The sequence below is a fragment of the Pelodiscus sinensis genome, chromosome 19, assembly GCF_052426305.1.
Source record: "Pelodiscus sinensis isolate ZL-2025 chromosome 19, ASM5242630v1, whole genome shotgun sequence".
Lineage (NCBI taxonomy): Eukaryota > Metazoa > Chordata > Testudines > Trionychidae > Pelodiscus > Pelodiscus sinensis.
The window spans coordinates 23,892,725-23,916,663 of NC_143070.1; the positions used below are offsets into that span (position 1 = coordinate 23,892,725).

General features: G+C 53.0%; 3 non-coding genes across 3 annotated transcripts; all 3 read left to right on the plus strand.

Moving 5' to 3' along the window:
- The first annotated feature begins 8,604 nt into the window (after window positions 1–8,604).
- Window positions 8,605–8,676, plus strand: TRNAQ-UUG (transfer RNA glutamine (anticodon UUG)). The gene has a single exon. It is a non-coding gene; the product is annotated as a tRNA-Gln (tRNA).
- Window positions 8,677–11,266: 2,590 nt separating this feature from the next.
- TRNAE-CUC (transfer RNA glutamic acid (anticodon CUC)) lies at window positions 11,267–11,338 on the plus strand. Its single transcript has one exon. It is a non-coding gene; the product is annotated as a tRNA-Glu (tRNA).
- An 11,210-nt stretch (window positions 11,339–22,548) lies between these two features.
- On the plus strand, window positions 22,549–22,657 carry TRNAL-CAA (transfer RNA leucine (anticodon CAA)). Its single transcript has 2 exons — window positions 22,549–22,586; window positions 22,612–22,657. It is a non-coding gene; the product is annotated as a tRNA-Leu (tRNA).
- Window positions 22,658–23,939: the final 1,282 nt, after the last annotated feature.

The following is a 23,939-nucleotide window of genomic DNA, read 5'->3' on the forward strand; positions in this document are numbered from 1 at the left end:
CCCGGCTGAGCGCAGGGCAGCTGGACTGGAGCGAAGAGAAGCAGCTTCTCTTCACTCCTGCCCAGCTGGCCTGTGCTCAGCCCAGAGAGGCTGCGCCTAAGCTTCCCCGTGAGTAGCTGCTCATCAAATGAGGAAATCAAATGTAAACCCCTGGCTCTATCTGCAAGCAGTGGACTCTGTTTGCTCAGTGCCTCTAAGGAGAGCAGCATGATGGGGCCGTCATTCTCCATGTGGGAATTGAGGCATGGGATGGTTGGCTTCAGAGGCCAGATGCAATAGTTTCTAATAGTTAAACAACTTTCCCCTACTCCATCCCTTCTAGGTACCTTTGAATTCCCTCAGTCTGACAGTGCAATCGTTTTCTGGGAGAAAGCATTGACTTGTTCTTCCAGTTCAGGGGAAATCTCCTCTGGCAGCTGGAACTGCCCCGTCTCACACCTGGACAGAAACAATTCCATGTGATTCTATTTCATTTACAGATAAGATTTGGCTAGGCAGTCTCAGCTCTAACAGGCCTGGAGGAGTTAGAATTCCTTGAATTCCCCCAGCCTGAGAACAGGGGCAACACAGTCCATGGATATTCAACCTTCCCCTGAAAGGTTCCAATGCTGTTCACCTCTGGGCCGGAGAGACCAGCTGGGGACAAAAGTGGAATTGAGTCTCAATGGGTAATTCTCTCTTTGGTCTCCAGGCACTGAGGGACAGGATGTTCCCAGGTGAAGGGCTGCAGGAATCTGCCCACTAGGAACCAGACTGAGGGTATGTCTACACTACAAAGTTAATTCGAACTAACAGACATTAGTTTGAATTAACTTTGATAGGCACTACACAGGCAAACCGCTAGTTTGAATTAAGTTCAAACTAGCGGTTTGCCTGTGTAGTGCCTAATGGACTGCTTAATTTGAACTAGGTAAACCTCATTTCATGAGGACTAATGCCTAGTTCGAATTAACGAGTTTGAATTAAGGGCTGTGTAGCCACTTAATTCGAACTAGTGGGAGGCTAGCCCTCCCCAGCTTTCCCTGGTGGCCACTCTGGGCACTACCAGTGAAACTCTTCTGCCCCCCTCCCGGCCCCGGAGCCCTTAAAGGGGCATGGGCTGGCTACGGTGCCCGCTCCAGGTGCAAGCCTGCCAGCACCCAGCCAGTAGACCCTGCACCTGGCACGGCACAAGACCGCCACCCGCTGCCACCCAGCCCTCTGCCTCTTCCCGGGACCAGGCTGGTGGCTCCCAGGAGCCTGCCTGGGCCCACAAAAGGCGGGCGCCCGCCTGATCTAGTGCGGACATCGTGGACCTCATCCACGACCTCCACCCTAGGCACAGGAAAGTGGCCGTCTAGGGCAGGAGAGCTGCCAGCCTGGCCACCCAGGAGCAGGTTTGCGTGAAAATCAGGGTGGTCCACTGAGACCCCTGACCCTGAGCCCTGAGGTTAGAACGGCCGTACTGGCAAGGAGTTCCACTCAGCGCAAAAATGCTCCCTTTTCGTCTATTTTTAACTTGATTACTTAGCAATTTCATTCTGTCACCCTGGTTCCTGAGTAGGAGAAAAAATTATTTGCTTTTTGCATCCCTGTATCATTACATAAACCCCTGTCCAATTGCCCCTTGCTCGTCCCTTTCCCAAGCTGAGAAGACGACGTTCCACGTCGTCTTCTCAGCTTGGGAAAGGGACGAGCAAGGGGCAATTGGACAGGGGAACTCCTGGGAGCTGCTTTCCCAAGAAGAGGCATTTCCAAAAGAGAAGATGGCCAAGCCCAATCCCCTACACAAAGCCCCAGGAAATACCAATGGACCTTTGGAAAGCTTCCTCTCAGGCAGCGCTACTGAATGGATTTGGCTGGGGTCCAGCTGACTAACGCCATCAATGGAAGAATCCCAATGAGACTTCTCAGCCCAAGTGCAGAGACTGTGGAGTCTCCCACTCCCAGCCCAGTGGCAGAGGGGTAGCACCCGGAGGAGGCAGGTCCTGAGGTGGAGGAGACCTTTGAAGGGAACAGAGACAAGGGAGACGTGAGGTGAGAAGAAGGGGAGCAAGTTGCCTCTTCTCAAGCAAGACAAGGTGTGAAACTCAAGCCGAGCTCCACGGCAGGAACCAGCCCTTGGTGGGTCCTTGCAAGGCCTGACTTGAGAAGCAACAAAAAGTGCCCTGTATGTAGCCAGGAGAAAGGGTGCAGGAGAAAGGGAAAGTGTTGGAGCAAGCTGGAGGTGCCGAGTCTTGGGGTGGCTGGGATCTGGGTATCGGGGGGAACCTTACCTGATTTTGTGTCCCCTTGCAGCAAAGGCTACAGATGTCCCAGAGGTCCTGTTGTTGGCCTATGCGGCTGCAATGCCCTAGTAGCTTTGATTTGTAGCTCAAAGCTGGAGCTGCTGTGGAAGGAGGTGAAGCTACAGAAGCTGATGGGGACAATCAGCGGGTGGAGGGTTATTTTTTCTCCTCCCTGGGCTGATGTGGCTAGAACTGAGAAGAAAATGAGGAGCTGGCAGCTCGGGTTATTGGCTTCCATGAGAACAAGAGGTGGAGTGTTCACATGGTGCATCCCCTCCCCCACAGAGCAGTTGTAGAAAGAGCTAGGAACAGAAGTCAGACAAGTTTCACAGTTGATGTGTGTTTCTGTGTTTCTGTGGTGCAGTGGTTATAACATTTGCCCAATATGCAAAAGGTCCCTGGTTCAGAGTCAGGCAGAAACACAGCGTCTTCTCTTATTGCCGCTCCCCTTGGTGCCCTGGGTAAGGACAGCTCCTGGTACTGAGACTGTGCCTGGGATAAACCCAACTTCCATGCGACAGGCGGGGGTGACATCAGCTGAGAATGCCCCTTGGTGCCAGCCTTGGGAAGCCAGATGGGTCAGGCCAGGCACCTGATGGACACTTGTCTCAGCCTCCCCTGCCCTCGGATGCTGGCGTATGGGGCTGGCTCCTCCTGCTGCTTCCCTTGTGTGACTTGCCCAAGAAGGCAGTGAGGTAGGAATGGGGCAGAGGAGGGAGGCCAAGCTGAGGGGGGCAGGACAAAAGCTCAAAATTTCAGTGGGACTCAGTAGGGTGAGCAGAGACCTCCCCCTCCCCCCCCCCCACTTGTTCTGCCAAAGCCTGTGGGGTGGGGCTGGCTGTGGGGAGGCAGAGTCCTCAAAATCCACCTTCTTTGGCTTCCTTTCCTGCAGGCCCGCTAGAGAGGGATTTGTGCCCCCTGCTGCGAGTCTGAAAACACCTGTCCCCTGGCAGCTCTGACTCTTGTCTGGCAGTCTGGGAGGGGCTGGGGCCCTGGCAATGCAGAGTCAGGCCTACGCGTGGCTGTAGACAGCAGCAAAGACTTCCAAGAGGAGAAGGCTGACATGATTTTCTGGCATCTCTGTGAACTTCATTTTATGAAGAAGGGATGTTCCAAAAAAGGGTTTTTTTTCCCCACATTTGGCCCAGTGTAGACAGGCCAAATGTCAGAAAAGCCTTTTCCAAAAAAAGAAGCAGAAAAAGCTATGCAAATTGGAGTTCACAATTTACCGAGCTTTTTCAGAAGAACAGTGTAGTGTAGACATAGCTTGAGTGTTGCACAGCACTGGTAGGAGACATGGAGGGACAAAAGGGTCCATGGGCACCTGCAGCCTTTCAGAGCAGCCCTTGCCTCCACTCTCGCTGGGGTTTGCTGGACTAAAGCCCATCCTAGTGTCAGCCTAAGGATTGCCCGTTCTGTAAAAGCTGCCCTGGAAATGAAGAAGCAGCTAAAGTAACTCTGATGGGATTTGAACCCACAATCTTTAAATCACTGCTCTGGTTCACCCAGAGCACCACAGCTTATAAATCCAACACATTTCCTGTTGTGAGGCAGAGCCTCCCAGACTGTTAGCTTTGCTGTCCCTGATATCTGCTTTGCAGCATGCCAATTGCTGGGGGAAAAGAAAGGGGAGCCAGGTCTGTTTCTTTTGGGAGAGCAAGTAGGAAGAGGGGGGACCACTGAGCACCCTGACAGTGAAAACAATTGGGCTCTGTCTACACTGGCGGGTTTTGTGCCAGAAATATGCAAATGAGGCTAAGCATAGCGGCATTGCACAAGAGCCTCTTCCACAACAATGGCAGCTCATTAGATATGCAAATGAGGCTCACTCACTCCCTTGGCCACTTGCCACTGCTCCTACCGGCCACAGACATTCTTGCGCAAAAGCACATGGCAGTGTGGACATGCTCTTGCACAAAACAGTTCTTGTGTAAGAAGCCTGCAGGGTAGATGTAGCCAAGCGGTGTTTGGGTTTCTTACGAGCACTGAGCTTTGTACAACAGCCCAGAGAACATTGTGAAAAGCCAAAACCTTCCAGCCCTGGTGTCCCTGGCCAGCCAGCAAGTGGCACAATGGTTCCTGGCAGTGCTGGCTTTGGGTAATTGGTAACAAACCCCTACAACTCAGATGAGGTGGCCGAGTGGTTAAGGTGATGGACTGCTAATCCTTTGTGCTCTGCATGCCTGGGTTTGAATCCCATCCTCATTGGATGTTTGCAACACTTCCTCTTGCTTCTCCCAGATCTCTCTTCAATTCAGTGCCAGCCCCTCCCATTGCAGCCTGGGGAAAGGGGAAATCTCCACAGAGACATTCCCAGCTGGGACCCTCAATTCCTTCTGCCCTCAAGGGGAAACCTCACAAAGGAGATTCCAGGCAGCCAGGCCATGGGGGTCTCTGAGATGCCCCAGCCCTGCAGCCTGTCCCACCTGGCTGTTACCATGGTCCCTCTGTGAGGTCACTGCCTCCCAACCAATGAGCTGAGGTGCTGAAAAAGTTCCTTGTGATGTCACTGCTGCCTTGCAGGCTCATGTCCTCCCCTGCCCATCCCCTTGGCATGTGTCAGCTGCTCCCCTTCTTCCCCCGTCACTCAGGGCTGGTTCTGGGGCTCACACAGGGAACATCAGAGACTGCTCAAGGTGCCACATGCCCCCAAGGTCACCTTTGAAATGTCAGGGCAAGCCAGAATCTATCCCATCACTTCCCCAAAACCCCACCCCTTTGCTGAGCCTCTGCCCTCCCCAAACCTTTCCATGGACTCTTGGTTACTAATGGACACTCGCCACTAATGACATAATTACACCCAAGCCATTTCGCTAGGGCTGCAGTTGGGGAGAAAAGTTTAATTTAAAACATTAAACAATTAAGCATTTGAACTGTCTCATGTTAGTTGATCAACCTTAATTTTAAATAAAGGAAAACATTACGGCCAGCACACAAGGTTTCAGTGTTGCTTTATTTATGGCAGGGGTGGGGAACCTTTTCTGGGTTGGGGGGCCACTGACCCGCAGAAAATTGGGGGCCACAAAAGTGAGACACAAAGAAACTCTTCCAAAGGCCCCCAGCCCTCTGTGATGTGGCCCCCAACTAAGACACCTCACTCCTCTGGCGTTCCAGCCCCATGGCGTGAGGGGAAGGGACAGGGAGGACTGAGGTTCACATTTACTTTTCTGGGGCAGCAGAACTAGTGGATTTTGTGGACCTGCTTAGTCTATTGGTTTCTAATCAAAAACCTGAACCACTCGGCCGCCTCAGCTCTGATCTGAGCAGTGCCAGAGGGCAGGGGAAACTGGTAACTAATCCCAGTGCCCAGGCCTGATAGCACCTGCCCCACAGAATTCACACAGCAAACCTGGCTCCCAGAGCACAGGGGGAGTTGGGGGCTCATTGCTGGGCTGTGGGGTGAAGCATTAAACCAGCCCCCTCCTGTGGGGCTGTGAGTGTTGCTCTCCCTGCTGTACCGACAGGGCCATGGAGACAGGGAGAGATTCACTGAACAGGCCAAGGTTGCCTAGCGAGTTAGAGCCAAGATCTGCCCCCAGCTCCCTGCCCCACCCACTGATGTGCTGACTCCCTCGCTGCCATGGGGCTGTTTGCATTGGCCTCTTCTCTCTGGAACCAGGTTTAAGCCACAGCTGAGGCTCTGGGCAGGGGGCTGGGTATGGGGGGTCTGAGAGTGGGAGGGGGAGCGTGTGTTCCTCTGGCTCAGCTTTTCCCTTTATTCTAGCCCAGCAATTACCCTGCTGCAAAGCAGAGTGAAGAAATGAGGGTTGTTGTGAGCTACTGTGCAATAATCAGGGTCTTGGACTTCTAAGCTGTAGCCATTAGTGTGAGATAGGCTAGTCGTTCCAAAGTTGTGGGTTCAAATCCCACTGGAGTCACGTTAGGTGCTCTCTGATTTCCAGAGCAGCTTTTACAGACCAGGCTGGACCTGCCCCTGTTGCATAATGAGAGTGTCAGGAAGCTTGTGATCCCAAGACCTCTGTGTGAGACTCCCCTGGGGGGGCTCACAGGAGAGAGCCCCTGGGTACCACACACGGGCCACGGAGACCTGCTCCATGGTCAGCTGGGTGCGAGAGACGTGCCTGAGACTCCTGGTGGGTGTGTGGGCCCTGCCGTGCCCTTCCTTTAAAGAGACGGGACAAACACAGGGCTGGTTGACAGGGGCTCTGACACTCCAGCAGCGGGGCCGTCCAGCCTTTCAGCTGGATTCAGACCAGGCTGGTTGGAGCCTCTTGCGCTTGCCGAGGGGGATTCTGCACTTGCTGCCTTGGGAGCCAGGGTCACATTGCAGAGCTCCCCCAGGGCAGGGTTTGGGTCTCAGGGTTTGGGTTGGAGTCCCTGGGACGGGGAAGGGGGGTTTGGTCCCTTCCTGAGGGCACAGAATTAACAAGAGAGAATTCCTTCCCCCGCAGCAATCTGAGCTGGCTAAAGAGTTGGTAACAGAATATTTTCCCAAGTTTAAGTTGAGGAAAGAAAAGCCTCTGTGGTGTAGCGATCACTGTGTTTGTTTAACATACAGCAGCTCCTTAGTTCAAAGCCCTATAGAAACACAGGTTCTTGAGGTGTCCTCTCTGAGGGGCCAGGCATGTTCTACTCTGAGCTGGGGATCTCAGGGCTTGGGTCCCTTGTTGCCCTACTCAGGGTTGTGCAGAGGTGTCCTGGAAGCTCTGGTCGAAGGCTCTTTCACAGGCGAGTTCTTCTTGCTGGTCTCCTTCTTGGACCCCAGTTTATATAGTGAAAATTGAGTCCTGCTTAGCAATATCTTAACCAATTACTTTAGTATAATTTTGCTAACCAGTCATAAGATACTATTGTGATTTACCTAACCAATCATACTCCACCACCTTAGTTGATTTACATCTAGCAAAATTAATTTTACAGCAGACAGAAACAGATCCAAGCCAGACAGCGACCACACAGACAAACAATAGGAAAGGGAGGACAATAATCATAGAATGCCCATTGCACAAACACAACTATTGATAAGCAGTTTCTTGCCAGACAAAACGGTGTTTAACTAAGTTTTCTCTACCCATCTTGAGGTCTGTTTCTTATCTGGTACCAGTGGGTGCCATTAGGACAGGATCCCCTTCTCACAGCCTAGTGTGACACTATTTCAGTGTCATTTAGCTGGAATATGAGTATGTGACTCCAGGCTTTACAGCTAATTGCTGCTGCTCTTCAGTCTGGCTGCAGAAGAAGGCTTTAGCTTAGACCTACTGAATAGCTACAGGCCTTCCAATAGGGTTACAGAGAAACCATATTGTTACAGATGACCTTTCCAGGCCAAAGATAGAAGGAAACCCTCAGGGGTGCTTCTAGACTAAGGTTCATTCAATTGGTTTGTTTTTTTGTAGACCTGACCCTTCCGCACCCCTAGAGACTCTGGAACAAAGAAGACACATGAGAAGAACCCAACTATCTTCCTTTTGCTGTGACATGGATGGATCTAGATCAGGTTTCACTGAAGGGGTCTGTCTGCATGTGAAGTACCTGTGACAGCCTCTGTGCACCTCTGCCCCTCATCAGCAATGCCATATACTTGGGGGGAGCGATTGCCCTGAGACTTGCAGAAAGGACAACCTGGACAAAGAATACATATTCAGGCACCCTTTGATAGCTCAGCTGGTAGAGCGGCAGACTGTAGCATGTGTTTGGCAAGTGATCCTTAGGTCGCCAGTTCAACTCCGGCTCAAAGGAGCCATTCTTTTCCCTCCAGCCTGGCCTTAGCAGAAGACAACGAAGGTGGTTACCTTGGGTCCATGTCTTCAGAACCCTGCACTGCAATTGACAAAACAATGGTGGGGATGAGCTGCCAATCACATTTCTTGGGCTGTGCAGGTTCTGTCCACACACAAAAGTTGCTTTGGAACAATGGCTGTTATTCCACAACAACAATGCAAGAGTCTACACAGCAATTCTGTCATTTTGAAATAATTCTGAAGTATCAGACGGCTTTTTCCGACTTCTGCAAACCTCATTTTACAAAGACTAACGCCTATTCCAAATTAGCTATTTCAAAATAAGGCCTGTGTAGCTGCGCCACTGCTGCTAGTTTGAACTAGCCCCTTCTTGTGGACATACTAACTTATTCTTCTGAGACAGGTCGTCTACACTGGGGAGCCTGCCTCAGACTATTCTGAGGTTTCCCGGCAGTGTAGATGTGCTAGTTCGAAATAAACTATTTTGGAATCACTATTCAAGGACAGCTTATTCCAAAAGAAATGTGCCGTGTAGTCATAGCCAGAGGGATGAAGCAGCAGGAGGAAAGCCAGGACTGCAGAGGCCAGCCAGAAAACTGAGTGTCCCCAAATGCCCATGAAGAGGTCAGTGTGTAGGTCCCATGGTGTAAGGGGCAGCACTCAGGACTTTGAATCCTGTAATCTGAGTTCAAGTCTCAGTGGGACCTGCTGGTTTGAGCTTGTTATTGTGAGGTTTTCTCACACTGCACAGCTATGTCTGTGCTGCAGGCCTTTTGCGCAAGAATGGCCATTCTTGTGCAAAAACTAGCGGAGTGTTTACCCTGCATGTGCATTCTTGCGCAAGAAAATGTACAGTTAACCATTGGAAAAGAGGGCTTCTTGCACAAGAAGGCAGTGTGCACAGGCAAGAGGGATTTCTTGTGCCTAAAACAGCCATTAGAACTTTCTTGCACAAGAGAGTCTCCACAGATGCTCTTTATTAGGAGATAAACCATTTCATAGAGCTGGAGAGAACTTTGAGAGGTCATCTAGTCCACTCCCCATGCTCATGGCAGGGCCAAGAGCCATTCCTGACAGATTTGCCTCAGACGTCTCCAAATGGCTCCTTCAAGAATTAAACTCATAACCCTGGAATGGCAGTTCCAGGGGACACTTCTCCAGTGTTCAAACATCTAACAGATAATATGGCAAAATGGAAGCCAAAGAGAATTGCACTTACTAGGAAATGTCATAACTATCACCTCAGATGGGACTTGAACCCACAATTGCAGGATTAGGCGACCAATGCTTTGTCCACTAGGCCACACTAGTAACACTGAAAAGGCAGAAATTCCCTCTTCCCAATACACATTCCTCAACTTTTAGATAGAGTCCAGCTGTTGGAAGGAACCAGAAACACAGGAAGGGCTGAAAATCAGCTCTCAGGAGGGACCTCCAGCTGCCCCCCAAGTGTGGGTCACCCCACACTAGACATGGGTGAAACTTAACACCTTGACATCATGTCTCCCTTCCAAAGCCAGGGGCTTGCCTCCCACAGCTGCAGCCTCAGCAGGGCACTGCACTGGTGCTCACGCTGCTCCTGGGGAAAGGAATGGGTGCTACAGGGGCTGGGGCTGGCAGGGAATGGCCGGTTGTCACTGAAGGGGAAGGATAAAATGCAGCCACATTGCTGAGGGCAGAGAGAGCAGCTGGTGCTGGGCTGGTGGCACCGTGGGACGGCCCCGGGGGAGCTCTGCAATGTGACCCTGGCTCCCAAAGCAGCAAGTCCAGAATCCCCCTCGATGAGCACGAGAGACTCCGACCGATCTGGTCTGAATCTGGCTGAAGGGCTCAAGTGCCCCAGTGCTGGAGTGTCAGAGGCCAGAAAGACATAGGAAAAAGTAAACAAAGTCCACCACAAGGCACCAGTGGGACTTGATCCCAGGATCTCCTGTTTACTAGGCAGGTGCTTTAGCCAACCAAGCCATGGTGCCTTCCTCAGGGAGCCTGGTGAAACTGTTCTACTCTATGGTCCCAGATAACACCTTTGCCTCCCAAAGTGCAGCCATTCCCCATTTCCCTCCAGCCCTGGCAGTGTCTGGCTCCCTAGGCACAGAAGGCTACAGCTCAGTGGGCAGAGGCTCTGACATGCACATCTCCACCAGCTGCTTGGCCTGGGGAGTTGGCCTTGAGCTTTAGCATCCCTGAGGGGAGGGAGAAGTGCAGCAAACATTGATTGTCTGGATTGTAAACACCCTCTCTCCTGGCCACACATGGCACTTCTTGGGGAGTCTCAAGCCAGGCCCTGCAAGGAGCCACTGGGGCAGGAACCAGCCCTTGGAGCTCGGCTTGCACCGGAACCGGCAGTTTCCCACCACGTCTCGCTTAAGAAGAGGCGACTTGTTCCCCTTCCTCTCACCTCACGTCTCCCTTGTCTCTGTTCCCTTCAAAGGTCTCCTCTGCCTCAGGACCCGCCTCCTCAGGGCGCTGCCCCTCTGCCACTGGGCTGGGAGTGGGAGACCCCATAGTCTCTGCACTTGGGCTGAGAAGTCTCACTGGGACTCGTCTGTTGATGGCGTTAGTCAGCCCGATGGCCAGCCGGATCCATTCCGTAGCGCTGCCCAAGAGGGAGCTTTCCCAATCTCCACTGGTATTTCCTGGGGCTTTGTGTTGGGGGATTGGGCTTGGCCATCTTCTCTGCTGGAAATGCCTCTTCTTTGGAAAGCAGCTCCCAGGAGTTCATGGAACTTCTTCTTCTCAACTTGGGAAAGGGACAAGCAAGGGGCGACAGGACAGGGGTTTATGTGATGATGACAGGGGTGAAGAAAGCAAATAAGAAATTATTTTTTCACCTACTTAAGAACCAGGGTGACAGAATGAAACTGGTAAGTAACCAAGTTAAAAAAAGAAGCATTTTTGCACCCAGTGGAACTCCTTGCCAGAGGATGTTGTGAAGGTGAAATCTACAAGAAGGTCCAAAAAAGAACTGGATAATTTAATGCAGGAAAGGTCAATCAATGGCATTTAACCAGGATGGACAGGGCAAGTGTCCCTAGCTGGTGTATACCTGAAGCTGGGAATGGAGGGATTACTTAATAACTGTCATTCCCTCCGGACAATGAAATTGGCTACTGTTGTGAGACAGGATCCTGGGCTAGTTGGACAACTGGCATGGCCCAGTTTGGCTGCTTTGATGTTCTATTTGGCTGTTCTTGTCCCCTCTGGGCAAGGGAGAATGGACCCCCCCTCATCGTGAAGTGGACAGAAAATGGCCTGCGAAAGGCTAGTGTAGGTGAGCAAAGAGACTTGTTTTATGTGTCCCTGATGGTCTAGTGGTTCGGATCCAGCACTCTCACTGCTGTGGCCTGTGTTCAATTCCCAGTCAGGGAAACCAGCTGTGACTTTCCCAAAACATGTCCCTTGTCAATCTTCTTGCCACATGTTACAGCAGCTGAGACCTAGCATGGGGTTAACCCTAACCCCTCCCCCTTGGCTGGGCACTGCCTGAACTCAGGCCTCCCCAGTGCCAGCCTAAGGGCTCTGGAGAGGAGGCTCTGGCTCTGGAGAGGACAAGGCAGCTCCAGGGGCAGAGTCCTTTTTTCTGCAGTAGTTCAAACCCAGCCCCTTGGTTTCAACTAACTAATATTACTCCTCATTTTTTGCCCTCTGTGCCTACCTCCCAACCTCAACATACCCCAACACATCCCCTTCCCTCTCCCTCTCCCCCTCCCCTTGCTGGTAACACAAACAGGACTTTTCCCTGTTGAAAGAACAAACTCTCTGGTTTTTATGTGGGGAATGTAGAACTGGGGAGGCCCATTGTATGTGTCCCTGGTGGCTTCATTTATAGTTTTCAGTCTTTACATTTGCATCCCTTTTTGGAAAAGAGGGTGCAAGTGTAAACATACCCTACATAGCGAGAGTTGGCCTCCGTCAGTTGAGCCTGGCTATGTCCCTACTTCAGGAACCCAAAGGGAGCAAAGAACAGAAGTACTGGAAGCTTGTGGGGTACCCTCTGAATTTGATTTAGTGAGTCTTAGTTGGACTTGCTAAATCAAACTCCAGAAAATTGAAAGATAGTGGCCATTCCTCCCCCAGTGGGTGTGATTCTTGTTCTTCTGCACAGCATAGCCCAGGTAGACCAAGGACTTTCAGATCACACCCTTGCGGAATTGATGGGAATAGAACCCAGACACAGCAGATTTTAACTTGTTTCAGTTGAGATGGGTTTGCCTGGTTTATGCGCATTGACACAGAAACACATTAGGGCTATGTCTACACTGGAACCCTTTTCCAGAAATGCTTAAAATGGAACAGTTTTTCGTTATAAGTATTTCCGGAAAAAGCACGTCTACATTGGCAGGATGCGTTTCCAGAAAAGCACTTTTTCCGTCATTTTCGCGATTGGGGCTTTTTTGCGGAAAAGACTACTGGGCTGTCTACACTGGCCCTTTTCCGGAACAGTTTTTCCGGAAAAGGCCTTTTGCCTGAATGGGAGCAGCATAGTTTTTCTGGAAAAACACTGACAATTTTACAGTAGATCGTCAGTGCTTTTCCAGAAATTCAAGGGGCCAGTGTAGACAGCTGGCAAGTTATTCCAGAAAAGTAGCTCCTTTTCTGGAATAAATGGCCCAGTGTAGACACAGCCTAGGGATTTGCAGTAATTTAGGAATCTCTGCACAGCAGAAATTCAGAATGTGATGCAATTGGAGATGCAAAGGTTTCAATGAAGTTGACCAACCTTTCAGCAGGCACTTGGAGTTGAACGAGGAACCACTTTGCCTACAGTTAAACACTCTACCACTGAGCTACATCCCCATTACACTTGCTTGTTTGCATCCAGTGTTAGGAAATTAGCCGTTGGCAGCACATTCTGCAGGAGCAGGTGGTGCCTTGCACACATGGTGGGGGAAGGATGGCCCTCTATGGGGTCACACATGTGTGGTGTCCCCCAACCTACAATCAGCATGACACGTCACAATAGCGCATCACCTCCTGTGCTCCCGCCTGCCCTGTGTGTGTGTTGCAACCTCACAACACTCACCTGATGTTCCCTCCCGGGTGCCCGAAGACATTTGGGAAGCCTCCTGTATCTGGGGGACCGGTTCCAGGGTGAGGGTCATGACGTTCCTGGAATCCTCCTTCTCCTCATCCTGGAGCTGCTGGTCAGCAGGGTTGTCATCCTGAAGCTGCGGCCGCTGCTGCCCAGGTGTCTCCATCCCAGACTCCACAACCCCCAGGACTTGGTCCAGCTCTTCATAGTATGCACAGTGCTGCAATGCTTCCCCAGTGCGGGAACTGCGCTCACAGGTCCTCACATACCCCTGCCGCAATTTCTTGACCTTGGCTCTGACTTGGTCTGGGGTGGGGGGAGGTGGCCTTTCTTTGCAAGGCCGTCAACCATTCAGCCATAAATATCTGCATTCCTCCGCCTGGACTGCAGAGACTCCTCCTTGGACCATAGCTTTATCTCTGGCCCCTACCATGAGAGTGCCTGGCACATGCTGCCACTTGCTTGCTCCTGCGATGTATCCCTGGAAGGGCCAGAAGGGTGTCTGGGGGCTTGTGCCTGTGACATGGCTCTCCAAGAGGCTGGAAGCGCTCGATCTTAGCCGACTGGATAGTGAAATTATACTAAAATAATTGGTTAAGGTAGAACTAAGCGGTACTTGAATTTCTCTTTATAAACTGGGATCCAAGAAGGACACCAGCAAGAAGAAGGAAAAGGGGAGAAGAGAAGAGGAAGGAAAAGGGAAAGGAAGACCAAGGAGGAGGAGAGAAGACCTTGAAGCAGAACTCACCTCCAAGGCAGCCTAAGAGCAGAACGGCTGGGACTCCTCTACACAGCTGTTGCAATGGTTTGCTGTGTGAACTCTGTGGCAGGTGACATTAGGGCTGTGCACTGGGATTATTTACCAGTTCCCCTGGATCCACTTCACCCAGAGCTGTGATGGCCGAGTGGTTAAGGTGTTGGACTAGAAATCCAATGCGGTTTCCCTGTGCAGGTTCAAATCCTGCTCACAGTGTGGTCTGTGTTTTGCCCACACCTCTTCCTCGGGCAGCAAGGGCCTCTGTGAGTTACCAGCAGTGGGGCTGTTACTGTTGGCATCAGGACTGGATTTAGGGTTGAGCTAGTGGGGCAGCTGCCATCAGGCCCTGGCTCCTGGCAGGCTGCAGCAGTTCCCTGGGGCTGCATTAACCTCCACAGCACCTGTCATCAGTGCCCTTCCCCATGCAGCTGTGGGGCTCTGCATGGCCTGCCCCAGGGGACCCTGGGTTGCACGCCAGCGGTGGTGGCAGGGCCAGGCTGTGCAGCACAAGAGCATCCTGCCACCACAAGCTCCATGGAGGGGGAGGGTCTGTATATGCACTGTGCACCCAGGGTGGAGCCGCACATGCACCATGAGCCGGCGGGCAGTGCCACATGCCCGGAGCACTAGAATGGCTCAGACTGGCTGTGGTCAGCATCTAACTAATTGCACCATTAGGCCAGGTCTTCACTCAGATGGAGATTTCTGCTGCAATCCATCTCCCAGAGTTTGATTTAGCAAGTCTAGATAAGACTGTCTAAATCAAACCCAGAGGACACCTGCACCAGCTTTTTGCTGCCATCCTACTTCCACTGTTAGGACACCAGCAAACAGTAAAACCAACTCCAGATATGTGTTGGGATATGATGGAAAGAAGAGACATATTGGCCTCACCACAAGGGACCACTGGGAGTTGAACCTAGGATTTTCTGCTTACAAGGCAGCTGCTTTAGCCAACTAAGCCATGGTGCCCTCCTTCAAAACAACCCTCAAACTGTTCTACTTTATGGTTCCAGAGAACATGTTCCCATTCCAAAGTGCAGCCGTTCACCGTTCCCCTCTAGCTCCTGCCATGTCTTGAGGTCTGCGCGGCCTAAGACGTTAGATTGGCAGCTGGAACCCAAAACCTTTTTGGCAATTGTAGCCCCAGACCCCAAAGGGACAGACCCAAGGCAGCCGCCTGGTCCTAAGGCCGGGCCTGCAGCCAGGGGGAGGAAGAAGAATCTCTCCTTTCAGCCAAAGTTAAATCAGCAGCCCAGCTAGCTCAGTTGGTTGGAGCCTGCTGCTAATAATGCCAAGGTCATGGGTTCAAGCCCCATGCTGACTACAGAGATGTTTGGGGAGGGATAGCTCAGTGGTTTGAGCATTGGCCTGCTAAACCCAGGGTTGTGAGTTCAATCCTTGCAGAGGCCATTTGGGGCAAAAATTCATCAGAAAAGGTGCTTGGTCCTGCTGAGAAGTCAGGGGACTGGACTTGATGACCTTTCAAGGTCCCTTCCAGTTCTAGGAGATAGGCAATCTCCATTATTATTATTTTTTTTTTTTTAAAAAAGCAACCTAAGGGCCTTCGCTGATCCCCAGCCACAGGCCTCTGCTCTGCCAGCTGAGCTTTGGAAGGGGGCCTCGGGCAGGCTGCTTTGCCCAGGTGGCCCTTGGGTGAGTGTTGGGGCAGGAGAACCCAGCAACACAGGGGGCTCTAATGGGTGCTTCACCTGCAGAAGGACCCTTGAGTGAAACCAGGCAGAAACACAGTGTCTTGCTGCCCCTTCTCCTGCCTGGGCCTGGCCTCCCTCCCCTGCTGGGCACCACAGAAAGCCCCTTGGCAGAAGCCAGAGGCCTCAGGCCTGTCCCCTCTGAGGAGCTTGTGAGCTTGTGCCTCGGCCTCCTCTGCCCTTGGTCCTGGCTCTCCTGGCTGCCCCAAGAGCGCTGCTGGCCACAGGAGGCAGCAAGGCAGGAGAGAGGGGAGGAGCAAGTCCAGCAGAAGCCGACAGCTCGGGCTCAAGCCTCCAGCCCCAGCACAAAACCTTCAGCCGGGCCCGTGTGTCTCCCTCCTGCCCCCGCACACGCTCACAGGGGGAAACGTGCCCCATGTTCCATCCCCGCGCCAGGCCTGGGCGACGGGCTCAGCCCTCCAGCAGCCAACAGGGCCTGTGAGGGACAGACTGAGAGCAGGGCCCCACTGACACCCCCCGTCCTGCCCCACTGGCCTGCGTGCGGCGCTGGCACGGGACAGGCAGGAACGGCAGCCGGGGAGAAAGCAGCTTGGACTGACGGGCGAATCTCACTTGCTGACCAGACTCCCAGGCCCTGGGCTCTGGGGCCAGCCCCCCTGTGGGTCAGAGCCCCCCGGCCACAATGCTACTCCAGGGGGCCTGGTTCCAGGGCCACCTAATCCCAGGGGCTGGGGGCCACCTAATCCCTGGGGCTGGGGGGCTGGAGGCCTTTGCCCTGGAGTCTCAGAGCTCCCCCAGTGTCGGCTGCCGCTGGCCTGAATGGTGCTGGATGCTCCTGCTCCCCTCCCAGCAGGCTGGCCCTGCGCAGGCTCTGTGCTCGCTGGAGCCTCCTCCTGCCAGGTCCCCAGCCAGCTCTCTGCAAAGCCTCAGCCGGGCTCCTTTCCTGCCCTCTGCTTGCAGGGCCCCTGGAAATGGCTCTGGGCGGATCCCTGAGCCCCAGCATTAGGTGCAGCACTGCTGGGCCCCTGGAGCCTGGGCTGCAGCCAGGAGGGGGAATCTCCCGCAGGGCCGGTGGGATGTAGAAAGCTGCTCCCTGGGAACCTTTCCCACGGCAGCGCCCCCAGCCTGGACAGCCCCTGCCCGGCCCGGCCCCCAGCCCGGCCTCCACCCCAGGGTGGGCAGCATTTGTGGGGGCAGGTAGGAGAGGTCCCCCTCCCCTTCCCAGAAGAGCAGACCCCCCAGGGCTGCAGTGGGGGTATCTGGCCCCAGGCTGCCCTCAGCAGAGGGGGCTGTGGTCCCAGCCTGGGGCCAGGGAAGCTGCTACCAGCTCGTGTGGGGCGGGGAGAGCCACCCCAGAGAGGGTGGGGAGGGGGATTAAGTGGGGTGGGGGCAGATAAGATGGTTGAAGGGGAACAGAGATGTGTGAGGTGGGGGCAGGAAGGGGAGGCAGGAGGTGCTGAAGGGAGGTTGGGGGGATCATGCCAGTCAGCGGGTGGCTGGGAGCAAGGGTGCAATGGAGGGAAACTTGGGGGTGTCACAGGAAGGGAAAGGGGGCAGGGGAGGTTGGGAGGAGACTGGGGGAGTAAGAGCAGCCTGGCTGGGGAAGGGGAGACACAGGGCATGCCTTGTACAGAAGGAGATGGGGAAAGATACAATGGCAGCTCCCCCATCCCCATGGGGCAGGGGGAGGGCAGAGGTGACTGGTGGTGGCACTTGGGGGCACCAACTTCTCTGCCCCCACAACATTTCTGAAGTTTATAACCAGGGTGTCGCAAATGCCCCCTGCCTCTGTGGATGCCTCTCCCTGCGCCCCTCCCTCTGCAGGCTCCAGCCCCCCGGGGGAACAGCTGCCCCCCCCCCCCAGGAGACTGAGGGGAATTTCTTCTGTGAATTTTTAAGTGTAGATACCTGCAAACACTGATCTGTTAGGGACTGGTAATGGTTTAGTTCCATATTTGCATATTTGTTATTTGCATAATGTATATGCAGCTATGTAAATATGTTACCAGTCTGGCAAAAGTTTGTGAATGGGTTTGGCTGTCCATGGTATTAAAAAAAGGTTAGCAATCACTGGCCTGATCCATGGGGGGTGGCCAAATGCAAGGCAGGGAAAACACTAGGGCTGTGTCTACACTCACGGATTCTTGCATGAGAAATATGCAAATGAGGCTAAGCGTCAAATATCGCCGAGCCTCATTTCCGTACCTAATGAGCCACCATTTTTGCAGAAGAGACTCTTGAGCCAGAAGGAGCGTCTACACTGCCCCTTCTTGCACAACAAAAACTCTCTTGTGCAATTCCTCTACGACGATAATTTTCAGGAATAGCGGCATTGCACAAGAGGGTTTTTCTTGCACAAGAAGGGGCAGTGTAGACAGCTCCTTCTGGAGCAAGAGCGTCTTCTGCAAAAATGGCAGCTTATTAGGTATGCAAATGAGGCTCCATGATATTCCACGCTTAGCCTCATTTGCATATTTCTTGTGCAAGAAGCTGGGAGTGTAGACATAGCCTAGGTGAAGGTGGGGGGGGGGGGGGTATTTTCCCCACCAGACCTTTGTCATGTGCGAGATGTGCTTTTGCTCAAGAGCATCCATGGCAATGTGGACACTCCCTTATGCAAGAAAGCTCTGCTGGCCATTTTAGCCATTGGGGCTTTCTTGCACAAGAAACACCTGTCCCGTGTCCACACTGCCCTCTTGTGCAAGAGCTCTTGTGCAAGAGGACTTACACCTGTTAGAAAAGAGAGTAGCTCTTGCACAAGAAGCCCTCTCTTACCACACTTTTACAGTAAAACTTCTTGCACAAGAGCAAGTGGGCAGTGTGGCCCTTCTTGCACAATAACATGCCAGTGTGGACACAGTCTTCCAGTTCTAGTCCCAGTTCTGATTGGCTGAGCAGGGGCCAGTCACAGGGAGGAGACTCAGGACTTTGCTGTTCTCCTTGGCTGTGTCTACATTGGCACCCTTTTCCAGACAAGGGATGCAAATGAGACAAGTCCCAGCAAACGAGCCAGAACCAATCGACTGCTCTAGGAATTGTTCTGCTTCTCACCAGTGCTTGTCTCTGAGCAGCTCCTGAGTCTCTCTGTGTCCCGGTGCTTCTAACCCACTGGCTGAGCCATCCCTAGGCCGGACTGTGGGGCTGTAGCTCCTTTGAGGCACTTTACTCTGATCCGTCAGGGTCTGATCTGAGGGTGAGCTTCAGCATCAGGGCTTCTGGGTCCTGTTCTTCAATCCCCACCCCACTCAGTCACCCACCCCCAGCCTTTTCCAGCACAGCCTGCCCCACCCCCTCCCCACAGGGCTTCTACAGGGGCCTCTGTCCCAGGGGGAATGGGGAGCCCCTGCCCCCGGCACCCACCCACCCTGCTGCTGCTCCCACCAGAGCAGAGGATTTACCCGGCAAAAGTAAGTGCCTCTGTCCCCCCTGACCCCGGCTGCTGGGTTCCCTCCTGTTTAGGTGCCTGGCCCCAGGTAAGGTCATATGAGACCTTTCTTCCCACCCAGCCCCTGTCCTGCTCCCCCCCCCCCCCCCCCCCCTCTCTCCGGGTCTTGCTTTGACACCCTCCCATGTTCTTGCTCCTTCATCCATGTTCCTTCTGGACATGCACATGCACAGCACTCCTTGGTGCTTCTCAATCCGGGACCTGCAAGGAGGAACCCGCCCTTGGAGCTCAGCTTGCACCGGATCTGGTAGTTTCCCACCACATCTCACCTGGGAAGAGGTGACTTGTTCTCCTTCCTTCTTACCTTACATCTCCGTTCCCTTCAAAGGTCTCTGCTGCCCCGGGACCCACCTCCTCAGGGTGCTGCCCCTCTGCCACTGGGCTGGGAGTGGGAGACTCCACAGTCTCTGCACTTGGGCTGAGAAGTCTCACTGGGACTCGTCTGTTGACGGCGTTAGTCAGCCCGATGGCCAGCCAGATCCATTCCGTAGCGCTACCCGAGAGGGAGCTTTACAAGTGCCCAGTGTCCATTGGTATTTTCTGGGGCTCTGTGTAGGGCATTGGGCTTGGCCATCTTTTCCACGGGAAATGCCTCTTCTTTGGAACAGCAGCTCACACGAGTTCATGGAATTTCTTCTTCTCAGCTTGGGAAAGGGACAAGCAAGGGGCGATGGGACAGAGGTTTATGTAATGATGACAGGGGTGCAGAAAGCAAATAAGAATTTTTATTCTCCTACTCAAGATCCTGGGTGACAGAATGAAACTGGTAAGTAACCAAATTAAAAGTGAATCAAAAGGGAGCATTTTTGCGCCCAGTGGAACTCCTTGCCAGAAGATGTTGTGAAGGTGAAATCTACAAGAAGGTCCAAAACAGAACTGGATAATTTAATGCAGGAAAGGTCAATCAATGGCATTTAACCAGGATGGACAGGGCAGGTGTCCCTAGCTGGTATATTCTAGAAGCTAGGAATGGGCGACAGGAGGCATCACTTAATTGTCTGTTCTGAGGATTCCCACTGGGCAATGAAATTGGCTGCTGTTGTGAGACAGGATCCTGGGCTAGTTGGACAACTGGCATGGCCCCGTCTGGCTGTTCTGCTGTTCTGTTTGGTTTCTGTTCTTGTCCCCTCTGGCCAATGGAAAATGGACCCGTGTCCTGAAGGGGAGAGAAAGTGGCCTGTGAAAGGCTAGCGAAGGTAAGGAAAGACCCCATGTGCAGGTGTCCCTGATGGTCTAGTGGTTAGGATTCAGCACTTTCACTGCTGAGGCCTGGGTCCAATTCAGAGTCAGAGAAACCAGCCTCACTTTTCACCTGACATCTGCCAAGTCATTCATCTTACCTCATTGTTACAGCAGCTGTGACCCAAGAGGTTCTCTCAGGGCCCCTTTCCCACCTCTCCCTCACTGCCAAGACAGCACCTGCCATTTTCACAAGCCCTTCAGAAGGGCAGAGCTGGGTGACTCAAACTGCCCCTCCCCTCTCCCATGTGGGCAGCCCTGCAGGAAGCTCTGTGGCACACACAGCACTAGCCCAGCGCAGTGTCAGGTGGGCACAAGATCCATTGGTTCAGTTTGGTTGTTGAAGGCGACAACACAGAACTGGCTCCAGCCCCCACTCAGTAACCTGGGGAAATGACCCACCAGGCCTGGGCCCCTCGGAGAGGCAACGATTCCCCACTGGCCAGGGCAGAGCCTCCCTCTGACACAGTCATGGAGCCTTCTCCCCCTGGTCCTGCCTCCCCCTTCACTCAGCTCTCACTGCTCGGTGCTGCCAGGGAGGGGCCTCACTGCGAGAGCCGCCTGGGCAGGTTCCTGCCACAGAGACACGTCCCAGAGCAGGACGGGTGCTCAGACTGACACTGAGTGTTGCTCAGCGCTGGGGTGAGACAGGGAAGGAAAAAAAGGGTCTAATGGCGCCTGCAGCCTTTCAGAACAACCCCTGGCCCCACCAGCACATCCCAGCTCTTCCCTCTGCCCTTGCCGCACTCTGCTGGGCACTGTCTGGACTCAGTCCTCCCCGGTGCCAGCCTAAGGGCTCTGGAGAAGACATGGCAGCTCCATGGGCAGAGTCCTGAGCCCCTGGCAGGGCAGGGATCATTAAGCAGTTGGGGGGGGGGGGGGCTGGGTTGCTGCACAGGTTAGGGCTGGCCTGGGCAATGACTTTTGATGGGGAACCACTCCCAGGGCTGCACTTTTCCATGCTATTAATGGAGGAGGAGGGGGTCTGGGATGCAGGTTGGTGCAGACAGGAGCTTGGGGCAGAGGATTGGGGTGCAGGAACAGTTGCAGGAGGCTGGGTTGTGACCTGGGGCAGAGGATTGGGGTGCAGGATCTGGGAGGGGTGAGGGTTCAGGATGGGGGCAGAGGGTTTGGTTTACATGGGGTACCAGTGGGTTGAGGGAAGGGAGGGGCTGGGGTGCCAGAGGCAGGCTCTGGCTGGGAGACTTACCTGGCTCACTCCCAGCCAGCAGCCCAGCACATTTCTCAGGCAGCTACTTCCCTGCCCCCACACAGGCTCTCAACCTCCGTTAGCCAATAAGCTGAGGGGCTGCAAAAGGCCCTTGTGATGTCACTGCCACACCCACCCCTGCCCTCCAGGGCTAATGTCCTACCCCAGGCAGCCCCTTTGCATGGCTGAGCTGCTCCCAGGGGTGAAAGTGACACATTTCTTACAGGGCCTGTTCTATTGGGCACCACCCCTTGGGCAGGGGAAGGCTCAAGGCAGGAAGTTGGGGGAGGGGTTGTGATAGGACAGTACCTGTAAGAAATTAAAGTGTGGAGTGGAGTGTGGGAGGCTCAAGGTAGGTACTTGGGGAGCGTGTCAGTGGGGGGTGGGGCTCAGGGCAGGGGTGAGGATGTGGGAATCAGGGCACAGGATTAGGGATGTGGGGGGGCTTGGGGCTGGGACTGTGTGTGTGTGTTGAGGGGATCAATGGGACTAGATTCCCAGCTCCCTCTGCTCTGGGCTCCCTGAGGCCCTTTAACCCACAAGGGTTTTCTCTGCAGTGCACTGAGGAGAGGAACCCCTGAGCCAGTGATGCCGCTTTGCCCAGGTTGGCAGGGACAGGAAGCAGGCTGGGTGCCCAGTAACCCCAGACAGATGTGCACATCTGCATGCGAGCAGCAGCTGTTGTGGGGCTCTAGAAATCTCCCCCTAGATCTAATTCCCCACGTGCCAGGCACCAGTCAAAGCCAGGGCTCCGGGGTCTCAAGCAGAACACTGCAGGGGGCAGATACGTGTCTATTTGAGGCAGGTTCCACACTCCCACGTCCCAGAAAGTAATGTGGCACAAAGACCAATGGTCCCTGCACAAAGTGTATCCCAGAGATAAGCGTTAGCCCCGGGAACAAGCATCGCCCTGCAGAAGAGACACCCCTGGTCTGGAGCCAACAAACCCAGGAGACACCCAGCTCAGGATCCCCAGGCGCACTGACACAGACTCCCTGGCACAGGAGAATCCCAAACCTCAGTCCTGCCGGCCAGAGTTTTCTCTTCTTCTCTTTCTTGTCAGCTCCCTGCAAAACACCTCACAACGGTAGATGAGGGCGAGTGGGGATAAACCCAGCTGGGCTGTAGAGCGGCTGTTAGATGGGGAAAGAGAGGTGCTCCTGCTGCCTCCCCGAGCAACTCTCACATGTAAGAAAACTGCCATTGGAGGGGGCTGCATAGATGTCAGGATGGCCGAGTGGTCTAAGGCACCAGACTCAAGGATCTGTCTTTCCCTTAGTTGGGTGTTCTGGTCTCCAAATGGAGGCGTGGGTTCAAATCCCACTCCTGACACATCCTCTTTTCTTAAATCATCTCTTTTATGTCTAGAGAGGTGACCTCATTTCCCCATTTCTCCTGACATTTTAGGAGCCCTTGCTCCTCCCACATGCTCATGAAAGCATTTCTTCTAGGCTGCATCTACACAGCAGCGTTCCTTGGTCATAATGGCCATTATACTGCAATAACAATGAGAGCATCTACACAGCAATTCCATTATTCCGACGTCTGTAACGCACCATCCAGACCAGTGGTCTGAGGAGCCAGGAGGTATCCAAAATGCAGGACAATGTAGCACTTTAAAGACTAACAAGATGGTTTATTAGATGATGAGCTTTCGTGGGCCAGACCCACTTCCTCAGATCAAATAGTGGAAGAAAGTAGTCACAACCATATATACCAAAGGATACAATTAAAAAAAATGAACAAATATGAAAAGGACAAATCACATTGCAGAACAGGAGGGAGATGCAAGGGGGGGGGGGAAGGAAGGAAGGTAAGTGTCTGTGAATTGATGATGTTAGAGGTAGGGAGAGTGGGATGTTTGTGAGTTAATGGTATTAGAGGTGATAATTGGAGAAACTATCTTGGTAATGGGTGAGATAGTTCAAATGTTTGTTAAGTCCTTGTTGGAAAGTGTCGAATGTTAACATGAATGACACTTCAGAGGATTCCCTTTCAAGTGCAGATGTAAAAGGTCTTTGTAGCAGAATGCAGGTGGTTAAGTCATTGAGAGAGTGTCCTTTCTGGTTAAAATGGCAAGAAACTGTTTTCTCTTTGTGATCTTGTCTGATATCTGTTTTGTGGGCATTAATCCTTTGGCGAAGTGTCTGAGATGTTTGTCCAATGTACATAGCAGACGGACACTTTCGGCACATGATAGCATAGATTATATTTCTGGATGCGCAGGAATATGTGTTCTTGATCTTATAACTCACTTGGTTAGGTCCAATAATGGTATCAGCAGAATGAATATGTGGACAAAGCTGGCAACGGGGTTTGTTGCAAGGGAAGGTACCAGGGTTGGTATTAGTGTGGTATGTCCTGTGGTGGTTGGTAAGAATCATCTTGAGGTTAGGTGGTTGTCTATAGGAGACTATGGGTCTGTCTCCCAGAGCCTCTTTGAGTATGGTATCCTGTTCCAATATAGGCTGTAGTTTATTGATAATGTGTTGGACAGGTTTAAGTTGGGGGTTGTAGGTGATGACAAGTGGTGTTCTATTGTTCGTTTTCTTGGGTCTGTCTTGAAGTAGATGGTTTCTAGGTATTCGTCTGGCTCTTTCAATTTGATTTTTTA